Source organism: Cololabis saira, chromosome 14 (assembly GCF_033807715.1).
Source record: "Cololabis saira isolate AMF1-May2022 chromosome 14, fColSai1.1, whole genome shotgun sequence".
Lineage (NCBI taxonomy): Eukaryota > Metazoa > Chordata > Actinopteri > Beloniformes > Belonidae > Cololabis > Cololabis saira.
This window is the reverse complement of record NC_084600.1, coordinates 5,805,468-5,817,620: the sequence shown is the minus strand read 5'-3', so window position 1 is coordinate 5,817,620 and position 12,153 is coordinate 5,805,468.

Genomic DNA, 12,153 nt, shown 5'->3' with positions numbered 1-12,153 from the left:
CTTTTCTTCATGCTACCTTCATCTAAGATGATTAATCCATTAAAAGATAAGATGAATGTGTCTCTGTGTGAAACATGAACTGTGAAAGAAAGAGCCATTTTTTTCTCTCCATCCTTCACTGTGATGGCAGGATACTAATCTGACCATTAATTGTACCACAGAGCTTTAGAAAAGCATGTTTTCTGACGGAAACATTTCCGTTATACGTATGAGTTTGAAAAGCTTCTCTCTTCCAGCGGTCCGTATCTCTCCTCGTCTCTGTCAAACCGAGTGCTTCAAAATGTTACTATAAACTGTTCTTTAAGAAATAATTACAGTGACTGTTGACTGCTGAGAAGGACTGATTTCAGCCGTTTCCATAGAGACGGTGTCTTTTGTAGAAAGTACTCACACCGGAACCTGTTTAAAAATTGATGCAAGTTAAGAAATGAAATGCGGTTGATGCGGGAAAATATGAATTATTTTGGATTCATACTGTCTGCAATGTAATAGAAGTCAACGTACATTCAGGAATAGTTGGGTTCTTATTTATTTATTTACATTTTTCATATTCTCCCAAGTTTTTCTGATGTGGGGTTGTGGATCTTCATGGAAGCTTTAAGGAGAGGATATCTAGCCGCATGCTGGGACTGACGTGGAAGGCTGCAAATCAACTTTTTGCCCACTTCTCACAAAATCTCATAACCATTTCATTTTTTAAGGCAGCCACTTTTATTGGCATCATGTAGCTGCAATTGAAAAATAATACAACACACATTGTTCAATAGTCCCGCAATTTTTGGTCCATTCGGGATGATTTATTTTTCACAGTGATGTAGCACTTGGATGACTCCTGCTCTTTAATTGCTGCTAATTTCAATGTTTTTCAAAAGCTTATTTGATTCTAAATGATTATGAACACAGAATGTAGAAAGATATTCTGAAGCGTACGAGGAACAGCCAACACGGCGACGAGCCAGACCCCCTCTCGCTTGTCTCATTGTGCACAAGCTACTGTAGTCGCAGGAGTCGTGTTGACAAAAACATCTTTTCAAAAGAACGCCTTTTTAATTTTACATTGCCATGTGTCTCTCTTGGGTTTTTGCCACGTCAAACTTCTTTCATCTGCCGCTACTTAATGACACCTCCCATTCTAAAACGGGATCAAAAGGTCATAGCTTGTGTGTTCTTAGTGTTGCCTATGGTACCATAGTGCATCTCAAGTTTAGTTGAAATAAATTTACTTAAAATTGCTAGGATTTTATTTACTTCTTTATTAGTTTTGTAGAGCTGCACAGTGGCTGGTTGGTTTTACAAACTGAGTCTCTACTACACAAAATAACAAGTTCCAGCCCTGCTGAACTGGCTTTATCTCCAATGGCAATTGTTAGGGTGAAAATGTCTAGCTTATCATGCCATCCATTTTCTGAATTTATTATTTCGATATTGCTCACTAGATTTTATTTTCCATGTTAAACATTGTTTTTGTTCATGGCCTTATGTAACCTTGTTTTATGGTTATTTTTCCAATTGTGTATTGATTCTTTAGTCCTTATCTTTCTGCATTTATTACTGTATTTGTAATCTTCATTTTATATCATAAATGTAGCCAATACGTTTTCTCCAGTTGCTTGGTAGACCACTGTTTGGAAGAAAGGACATGCGAGAGACCAAGATAGAAGGCTGGGGGTTGAAGTTTCTTCTCTTTCAGGAAAGGCCGGTGCGGATTGGGCCGAGGATATGTGACAGTGGGACCTGCCCCTTCTCAACCTTTCCCCGACCCTGCACCTAACCTGGGGCTTGCTGATTGGGCCGGAGCTTCGGGAGCTGCGTGCTGGCCTGCGGTCCCCACCCCCGGTCATCCCGCTGCTGCTTCCACCTGCCTGCGGTCCCCACCCCCAGTCATTCCATTGCTGCTTCCACCTGCCTGCTGTGCTGTTGACGTCCCCAACCCCCCAGTCTGTCCCTCGGCAGGAGGGTCCCCCCTTATGATCCAGGTCCTGGTCCAGGTTTCTTCCCTCCTAAAGGGGAGTTTTTCTTGCCACTGTTTGGCTTAAGGCTTTTCTCCCACTAGGGGAGTTTTTACCTGCCAATGTTTATGTAATAATTGTTCGGGGGTTTATGTTCTGGGTCTCTGGAGCGTCTGGAGACAACTTTTGTTGTATTAGACGCTATATAAATACAATTGAATTGAATTGATTGGATGAAGGGACATGTCTCCAGGACCAGCCAACCAGCATCGAAAACACGCCCTCTCCACCTATAGTGTACATGTGTACGTGTTAGCCGTGTGGTGGTCGTCTTTTATTTATATTTCACCTGAGGTGTAGTCGGTGTTAATCACCTGAGGATTAGTCAGCGTACGACCGTGAGCTCACATTATTCTGTAAAATAATCGCTTCCGTTGAATTTTGGTCAGATCAGGTTCCTCCTTCCAATCTCTGAACACGCTGTCAGACTTTCTTTGAAAAAGGATATTGACACTATTACATTTAAAAAAACAAACAAAAAACAAACATTAGCTCTCTCCAGTGTACTTGCAAATGTAAAGTTATAGCCTTCATATTTCACTATTTCTGCATAGATTTGACTGACTGCTTTGAATCCTACTGATCTGACACACCTTAATAGAGTTAACACTGAAACAATTTATAAAGGTAATGTTCAATTGATCTTCCTGTGTGAGACGTCTAATGAAAACACAATCTACAGCGTGGGAACAAGTATGGGAGACTATGAATAAAAGCAGAACCAAGCTGCCTGTCTGTCTTTAAACAAAACCCAGCCTGGGATCGCACAAGCGTGTCCAATCTAGCGCTCCTGTGCCACGCAGACATCTTCTGAGGACGACATGTCACTCAAATGAACGGGAAAACAATGAGGAGCGATGGGGCATGGAGGAGGCTGACTGGCTGAAGTGTCAGTCAGTGCACAAAAGGAAACACATGCATGTACAAGACACGCCTATGCACACATGACAGTGTTTGCATCCCTAAATGTGCTAGCAGAACTAGCAATGGCTGCCGAGATTTAAGTGAAATCAGACGTGTCCACTATGTCGCTCTGACCTGCTCTCAAAGAAGCATCGATGAGAGGATGCAGTACGGATACAGCTTAGGGGACCTGTAAAAACAGATTTAGATAGTTAATCAAAGACGGCAAAGAGGCAAACTCTTCACAAGGCAGATTGGCAGTAAGAGACTAGAGCCACAGTGAGAGGGAGTGAGGTACACGGTGACAACAGGGATTCAATTATAGACATTTGTTCAGACTCCCACTCCCTGGGATAGCAGCAAATATCAGACTGTCAGTAGCAACACCAGGGTGGGAAGAGTGTGTGTGTGTGTGTGTGTGTGTGTGTGTGTGTGTGTGTGTGTGTGTGTGTGTGTGTGTGTGTGTGTGTGTGTGTGTGTGTGTGTGTGTGTGTGTGTGTGTGTGTGTGTGTGTGTGTGTGTGTGTGTGTGTGTGTGCAGGCAGTACTGTAAGTGCGTGAGCTGGCTCAGCATGGGCTAAAATCTCTTGTGTTAACTTTTTTGTTGTCAAGGTGAGCCTGGCCCAAGGCAAGCCCCGCAGTAATGGGAAAATAAATGGCAGGCTGCATCTCGCAGCGAACACCGACATCAGTCATCGTCTCTCATTAGCACAACTCACAGTTGTGCAAAGGTAGAGAGAGAGGGGGAAGGAAAATACACAAAAGGGACAGGAGAGACTACAAGGATAGATAGAAGATGAAAAAAATTGCAAGAGAGAGACGGACTGATTAATATTCATGTATAAGCCAGGAGTAAGGAAGGGAAGACAATGCTGCTGCACCAAGCTCTCAATTTCATTGACTGATAAAGGAGGAGGGGAAAGAAGATGTTTTAAAGTTGTGCATAAAGGATGAGCAGCTGTTGATGACTCAGAAAGAACACAATGACTGACAAAGCATGAATGCTGGGAAAACAAATGACAGCCAAAGACATGGCTGAATGAACAAGTATTTTGAAGTCTTGCACTCCATCCGTCTGTCTCCTGGTAAAAATAGTAACTCTACTAAGTAGAGCCATGTTCTCATTCCTGGGTTTGAATTTCCATGTCGTGTAGCAGTATTTTGAAGTTTCTCCCTTCTCACCACTTGTGTCTCATCTCAGCTGGGAGTTACTACATGTTAAATGTTAAGATGAGTTGTCAGCTGGATTGATTGAACTCTGAACAGTCTCGGTCCTTTAAGACAAGATCACATTTGCAGTTCTTCTTTTGTTCAGAGACTTTAGTCATTTGAGATTTCACTTAAATTTTACATGAGATCTTCCATCAGACTCAAAAGTTTTAAATAAAGGGATGTTATAATCATAACCCTATAATCATAGGATGCTGTGAGGTAATACTCCTCCAGATCATGGCGTCAGTAGGGATCAAGGGGCTAAAAATGATTCCATGAATTATTTGTTTCCTCTAACGTCTCAATTCCCTGCAAGTTGTCTGTCCCTGGTCCTCCACCACACGCAATCGGGTTACAAGAAATTAATACTCAAAGCCATTCATTATTTATGTAAAAGCGATGGAAGTTGTTTGCTACAATGGCCTGACACCTGGCTTACTTCTCTAGGACATCGGAGTAGCTTTCAATTGAGACTTTACTGTGGACTGTCTCCGGTTGTTGAGCTCCTCGTCTTCCTGGAACATGAATCCACTCAGTGCATCTTGTTCATTTTGTCTTGTCAAGACATGGTCGATCTTTTGAAACGCTGAGAGTGGATGATGAGTTCTGAATGATGGTGGAGGCGTTCTGAGATTGTTAGTAAAGAGGTTGTGCTCTCCAGACACGCCTTGTCGTTTATCATACTTGGGATCGGGTGTGTGTTGCCAAAAGGTTAGTGTTGTTTTCACCTGTCAGCGATTCTCATGTTATGAGAAGTAGGTGTTTAAAGATTCGCTTATAGATGAAAATGCACTTAAACTGGGATCTTCCTGCTCTTCTATCATTTTAAGAGGTGCCTGATTGATTAAGCAGCAAATAAAAGTTGTGGAAGAGGCAGCATACCAGGATTTTCAGCAATTTTTTTTTTTTTTTAAAGGACTTCCTCCTCATGGAAGCAGAATTTGCAGGTCGGCTCTCTCAACTCCAAGCACAGATCAGCCGAGCTCATACAGCCCATAAGCCCATGCAGCCCTGCCCCCTTAAACCCAATCCAGTTAGAAAAGAAACATCCTTCATCCTCTGTCCCGGTGGCACTTTGACTGGAAGTATTGTATTTGATTGGTTTGGGAATGTGACCAATAGCAGCAGAGGCAGAGGAAGGCCAAGCATGGTGCTCACTGCAGCACACAGAAAACAGAGGTGTGGGGCTAAAACACCAAACAAGTCGCCATCAAAGACAAAACTATTGTGGTGCTTGGTCAATCTGAATAGAGATCAATACTGCATATTGTCAGGACTCAGATGCAGATATTAGATAACAAAGGCTTTTATTGAATTCACCGGAGACCTCGGACCGAGTGACAAACAAATGGCTAAAAACAAAACTAGACACGATACTCTGACTATAGAGAGAATAAACAAACAAACGAAAAATAAATAAACACAAAACGCTCCATATGGAGGAAAAACCTGCCTATATAAAATAAGGCAAAGGCTATTCATACCCGGGTGCAAGTACTGAGGCTTAGGCTATTTACACCCTGGTACAAATATCAATGTATACTATTTGCATCCGTGTATGATTAGAAGTGGATGCTATTTGTGTATATAGCAATGCGTGCTATTATTATCGTATCATTTAACGAATGAAAATGGAAATTTGAAATGAAATTGCGCCTTCCAGTGCAGACACGTTGGTGCGCATGGGCAAGTGAAAAGGCGCCTTCTGTTGCAGACGCGGTGGTGCACATGCGCACGGGCAACGCATTTGTTTAAGAGTGTGAATAGTTCAGCTGATGGGGACTTGCTATTTGTACCCTGGGTGCAAATAGTCACTCCGATAAAATAATTTGGCTACAAAACAAGTCACTCTTAAAGAGGTAAAAACCAAGAACTATGAATCTAAGCTAGGACATAAGTTAACAAATGAAAAATCCCTCTTTAACGAGGAATAAACAAAGGGCTATGAATCTAAGCTAAGGTAGAAAATTTACAATAAAAAAAAAAATCCCTCTTGAACCAAGGGCTATGCAATTTATCTAAGGAAAAAATTACAAACAGAAAAGCACTATTTAAACCCATGGAGGGAAATAGGGGACAGGTGGAAACACTTAGGGCAATCAGACTGAGCCACATGAGGAAGGGCTAGTGACCTGAAACCAGAGGAGAATTACTTTTCAAAATAAAACAGGAAATGACAGGACAAAACAAACCCAAGACAGGACAACCTCACCACGGTGTGACACATATAATTGCACTTTTTGAAAGTCGTACTGGCCGGGCTGACTTCAGTGCTGGTCTGTAAATGAAAAAAGTAACTGAAAGGAGAGAAACGGGCAACGCTAGGTTTGAAGTCTATTATTCCACTGGAGACAAGATGTTAGAAAAATGAATGTTCCCCCTGTCACAGCAAGGCACATCAGACTAATGTTTCCAAGAATATCTGCTGTTCTTATAGTTCATTTATTACAGCTAAACCATCTCTTCCCCTCACGATGCTACAGTAACAACTTGCAGAAAGAGACATCCAAGGAAGCCGCGTCAAGAGTAAGAAATGGAGGCAATAGGAGGTCATGGGGTTAGATGGAGACAGCAGATAAAACGGACGCCTCTGCTGAATACATAATGTCTCCATGTTTACTTCCACCAAAGTGCAAGTTACTTCAAACTATTTTAAACTATGCTGACAAAGAAGTGCCAGCGCTACCAAAATGACAGCTTGACAGGTAAATTGCTCAACTGAGCAGTTTAATCAAATTTCTTATACTTAAAAAAGATGAAATCTGCAAGCCTGCCAGCCCAGCAAGATCATTTAAATGAGCAGTGGAAAATCTTTAAATGGGGCCTTTTCTGAAACATGCGTCCTTGAGATCTCTTATCTGTTCTCCTACTTGAATGTGATCACATCCCTGCAGCAGAAACCTGATTAGCCCTTTTCAGAGAACTGCCCAAGCTGAAATTAGGGTCCTGTCAGAAAGGACAAATTAAATGGTTATTTAGTAGTCTTTTCTTCTCCTTGGTTGAGTCACTAGTATAAAGATTTTATTTTATTTTAGTTTTTAGTTTTTAGTTTTTAATCTAGACATTTGAGAAACAAATGGACATTATGCATGCTAGTTTAGTCTTTTTTTAAAAGACACATTTTCTCTTATTCTGTCTCTTTTTGTCTTTATTCCATCAGGCTTTGTTACACTTAGCTCCACTACAAATAAATAATAATCCTCTCATTTTATCAAAAAGAAATGATCACCCTAGAGTTTTCTTCCTGTTATAAAGCAAGACAGAATGGGAAATACAGTATGTGTGTGTGAGTGAGTGTGTGGAGAAAGGGGTGGGACTTCAGTGACACTACAAGGTAGTGGTACAATTTGTTTCAGCAGCCAAGGTCAGGAATTTGACAAATTTTTTTGTGCAGGAGCCTGTTTGGGGATAATGACATAATCCATCACCTTTCCTCTCCCTCTCTCTTACATGAGCCCACATCTTGGGAGTAGTTTGGATGAAATAAGCATTCTGACAAGATTAGAACGTGAAGAATTTTCACACTGCATTTTTCCAATAGTGCTGCAGAAAAGTATATATTGTGGCTATGTGATTAGTAATCCCAGTGCAGTAAGTAGACTTTGGTAACTAGTTCGTGACTTTGCAAAAATGATTTCCAAAGCTTTTCACTAATGAATGAAAAACAGAGCATATAATTATTTTATTTGGTCACGTCGTCAGTATTTTTTGTTAATAAATAGTAAATTGAAATTTTTTTCAGTGTTAGTTTTGTCAGTAAATGGAAAGGAAGTAAACTGTTCCCAAACTTTTGCCTTTAGTTTTAGCTTTCTGTGAGTACATACAGTCAAGATTTTATCTGACAAACAGAAGATGACAGGTATAATTAATTGTGAGACTAAATAAAAAGACAGTCTACTAACTAACTTAATAACTCGTAGTTGATTCTGTCTTGGCTGTATTTTCTGAATTTCAAAGTTGCACATATGAATGAGTAAAACAAGGCTTAACTTCATAATAAGTTGTCATTTTTGCTGACACCTGTTTCACAAATGGTTTTAATGGCATTACTCAATGATTAAAGGTATATATATATATATATATATATATATATATATATATATATATATATATATATATATATATATATATATATATATATATGTATATATATATATATATATATATATATATATATGCATGTATGTGTGTGTGTGTGTGTGTGCTGTAAGGTCTTATATCGACAGGTGTGTGCCTTTCCTATTCATGTCCAATCAGTTTAATTAAATACATCTGGACTCCAATGAAGGAGCAGAACGATCATAAGGAGGATCAGGAGAAATGGACAGCATGTCCATTACTGGCTTCGGAACAACTCTATTCTTGACTGGCCCAGCCAGATTCCTGACCTAAACCCAATTGAGCATTTCTGGAGAGATTTGAAAATGACTGTGCACCAACATTCACCATCCAACCTGACAGAACTGGAGAGGATCCCCAAATCCAGATGTGGAAAACTTTCCCAATTCCCAAGAAGACTCATGGCTGTACTCACTCAAAAGGGTCTGAATACTTATGACCATGTAATATTTCAGTTTTTCTTTTTTAATATATTTGCAAAAAATGTCTTTTTTCTGTCAAGATGGGGTGCTGAGTGTACATTAATAAGAAATAAAATGAACTTTATAGCAAATGGCTGCAATGAAACAAAGAAGGGAAAATGTAAAGGGGTCTGTGTGTGTGTGTGTGTGTGTGTGTGTGTGTGTGTGTGTGTGTGTGTGTGTGTGTGTGTGTGTGTGTGTGTGTGTGTGTGTGTGTGTGTGTGTGTGTGTGTGTGTGTGTGTGTGTGTGTGTGTGTGTGTGTGTGTGTGTGTGCATACCTGCATCAACTTCCACAATGTCATTCCCCAGCACAGTTCACCAGACTTTAAAAACTTTGACAGATTGAGTATTGCCCAGTATGGTTTTATACCCTGATTGTGACCTCAGACTTCCCTTTCATGTGTTCCCTTTTTTGTTTAATTGCTTCATTCATTTATATTTTAATCCTGCATACTTTGTTTTGAAATATTTTGCAGGTAATTTTGAAGCAATTAAAAAGGGAACAAGGAACAGGGTCAAGGGAATATTTTTGAGTGCACTGAAGAAGCCTCGGGGTAAATAAGAGGGCTCACACTGAAGCACAGAACATTTGTACAAGCAGGAGTCGCCCTACATGCAGGCAGCTTTGAGCTGAGGTAAAGTATATTTGCAAGCAAAGACTTTTGATTGTGAGATCAGATTGCTGGGGGAGAACAATGCAATATCAGAGCATGAGCATAAGCATCTATGTTCTCAATTTAAAGGCTAAACTTTTGGTTAGAGACATTACACAATGAAATATTTGAACGATATTTCAGTGGAATACGTCCAGTCTCCATCACAGATCAATTATGCATTTTGAGCCTAACCCTCTGTAGAGTTGTATTAAATTAAGCTCTTCTGTACTGGTTTACACATTGTAGCGTATCATGTAATTTCCTTTAGAGCACACAGGACACTTTGAAGAGGCAATCACTGAAAATTATTTTCAAATAATGGATTCTTTATAAACTTCTTTTTACTGACAAGTGAATTGTAGAGTCATTATAGTCAGGAGGCATGTCGGGGCAATCTTAGGGATAGAACTGTAGTTACAACTGATTATTTGTAGTAATGTCTCACTTCAGCAGTTTTTCCCCTCATAAAAAAACAACTTGTTCCTCATAATTGTACATGCCAAACTTGTGGCAATAAAACCCTGTTGTGGCCTTAAAATGGCTCAAGTATGACTCTACACTTTTCTCTTTATTTAGTGATTGCAGAACTATGAATATGTTCATCAAGGCCCATCCACATCTCCATCCACCAACAAATGATACAATCCTGCCCTTCTCCACCAACTCTGCTGAACTAAGGCTGGCATCCCTTCTGCAGGTTTGGGAGAAAGTGCTGGCGGACGTGGAGGAGTTCAAGTCTCTCAGGGTCTTGTTCACAAGCAAGGGGAGAAGGAGCAGGAGATTGGAAAGCGGATTAGTGGCGTCTATTTATTGATCAATTATTGTTCCAAAGTATGGGTGTGAAATGTGGGTAGCAACTGACAGGAAAAGATTGTGGATAACAGTGGCTGAAATTGGTTTTCTCTGTGGGGTGACTAGGGATGGGAATTGATCAGATTTTTACGATTCCATTTTTGATTCTGCTTAATGATTCTGTTCTTTATCAGTTCCCTTATCGTTTCTCCTTTGTGAAAAAAAAAAGGACAGGTTGATTAGCATTACCAATATAACATTTTAATAATAAATTAAATATTATTCTGTAGAAATGACCAAAATACGAACATAAGATTTTTCTAATAGAAATTAAAATTCTCCTTTTTAAAAGGATATATGAACTGAGCACTCAAAAATAAAACTATGTCAGCCAGTGACAAATACAATCAAGTGTAATTCCAATCAAACTGTGTATTTTGAAAATTTGCAACCTCAACTCTTTGAGGAAATATCCACTTGACAAGTATTGGAAGTTGCTCTGTTGTCATCTTTTTTACTGAAATGCATTTGTATTGCTTGGGCGCCATGTTTACTATTGACTGCTACACAACGTTCGTGATGATGTCATTCGTGCTCACTGGAAGCTGAAAATTCCAAGGAATTGAAACACTGGGAACCGGTTCTGAACAAGAACTGGTTCTCGATTCCTATCCCTAAGGTGACTGGACTTTTGATTAGAGATGGGGTAGGGTGTTCCACCATTCAGGAACCTTGCTTCTTGTCCACATCAAGAAGACACAGGCTGTGTCCAAAATCGCATACTTCCACCCTAATGAGTAGCAAAATGAGTATGTGAGATTTTTTAGTGCGTCTGAAACATTAGGACGTACTCAATAGTATGTACTATCCATACTCATTCCTGAGAATTTTTTTAGTGTGGATTGATGGACACTAGCTGAGCAGAAACTTCCCACAATGCAATGCAGCGGCGTTTGGTTGCTAAGTGATACGTATATGTCATAAGTATAATATTAAGTATAATAATATTATTATATAATATTAATATTATAATATTCGTATATAATAATATTATATAACGTCATCTTATTTCAGCCAGGATAAACGGGAAATAGCGGAGTGGTGCTGCAACTGCTGCTGCTGTGACAGGTTACCATGGTAACAACCCCCCCCCCTCCCTACGGCAGGAAGGGAGGGGGGGGGCTCTTAATAGTACGTCCAAATTAATGCACACTACTGATATTTACTCAAAAGTGTGCCGAACTTAAGTATACTTTTTAGTATATACTATTTAGTATGGCATTTCGGACGCACCGCCAGTTTGAGGTGGATTTTGGGCATGTCCAACTGGGGGGAGACTGTGTGGCGAACCCCATCCATGCTTCCAGGATTATATGTCTGGGTGGACTTAGGAACACCAATGAGAGAGAGGAGAGAGCGGCCTGGGCCTTTCTGCTTAGGCTGCTGCCTCCGCAACCCGGACTCAGATAAGGGAAAGTAGGTGAATGGATACAATCAATCAATGAATAAATAAAATAAAAACTGCAGAACCAAGTACCAAATGGTCACTTTTCCTGAAAGTGTTTCCACACACACAAAAAAAGCTATAGACAGAATGTATCATGTCCTTACAGCCTCACAACCACAGCAGAACACACTGAGTACTTCCCCCTCCTTACTACTGCTGTCTTCTTTTACCTAGGTGGCATGAATTCCTCTTTATTGCTCACACTGGCTTCTCATTTAATTGGTTCCTCACAGTGCAGTTAAAAGCCCCAGTATGCAAGTGGACAGGGTTGTTTCCTTCAGAGCATACAATCTATCTTCCCCTATTGTTGAGACTGTAGGTGCTGCTCTGAAGATGCAAGGCAAAAAAAACCCTAACCACAGTTTAGATGGTTGATTTTGCTAATCATATGTCTTCTAACACAAACATCTTCTCAACATGTTATGCTGGATTTTTATTGGAAGGGAACTTTAATTGGAGAATTTTACTTTTCATGTGCACTAAAGGATGCCTCA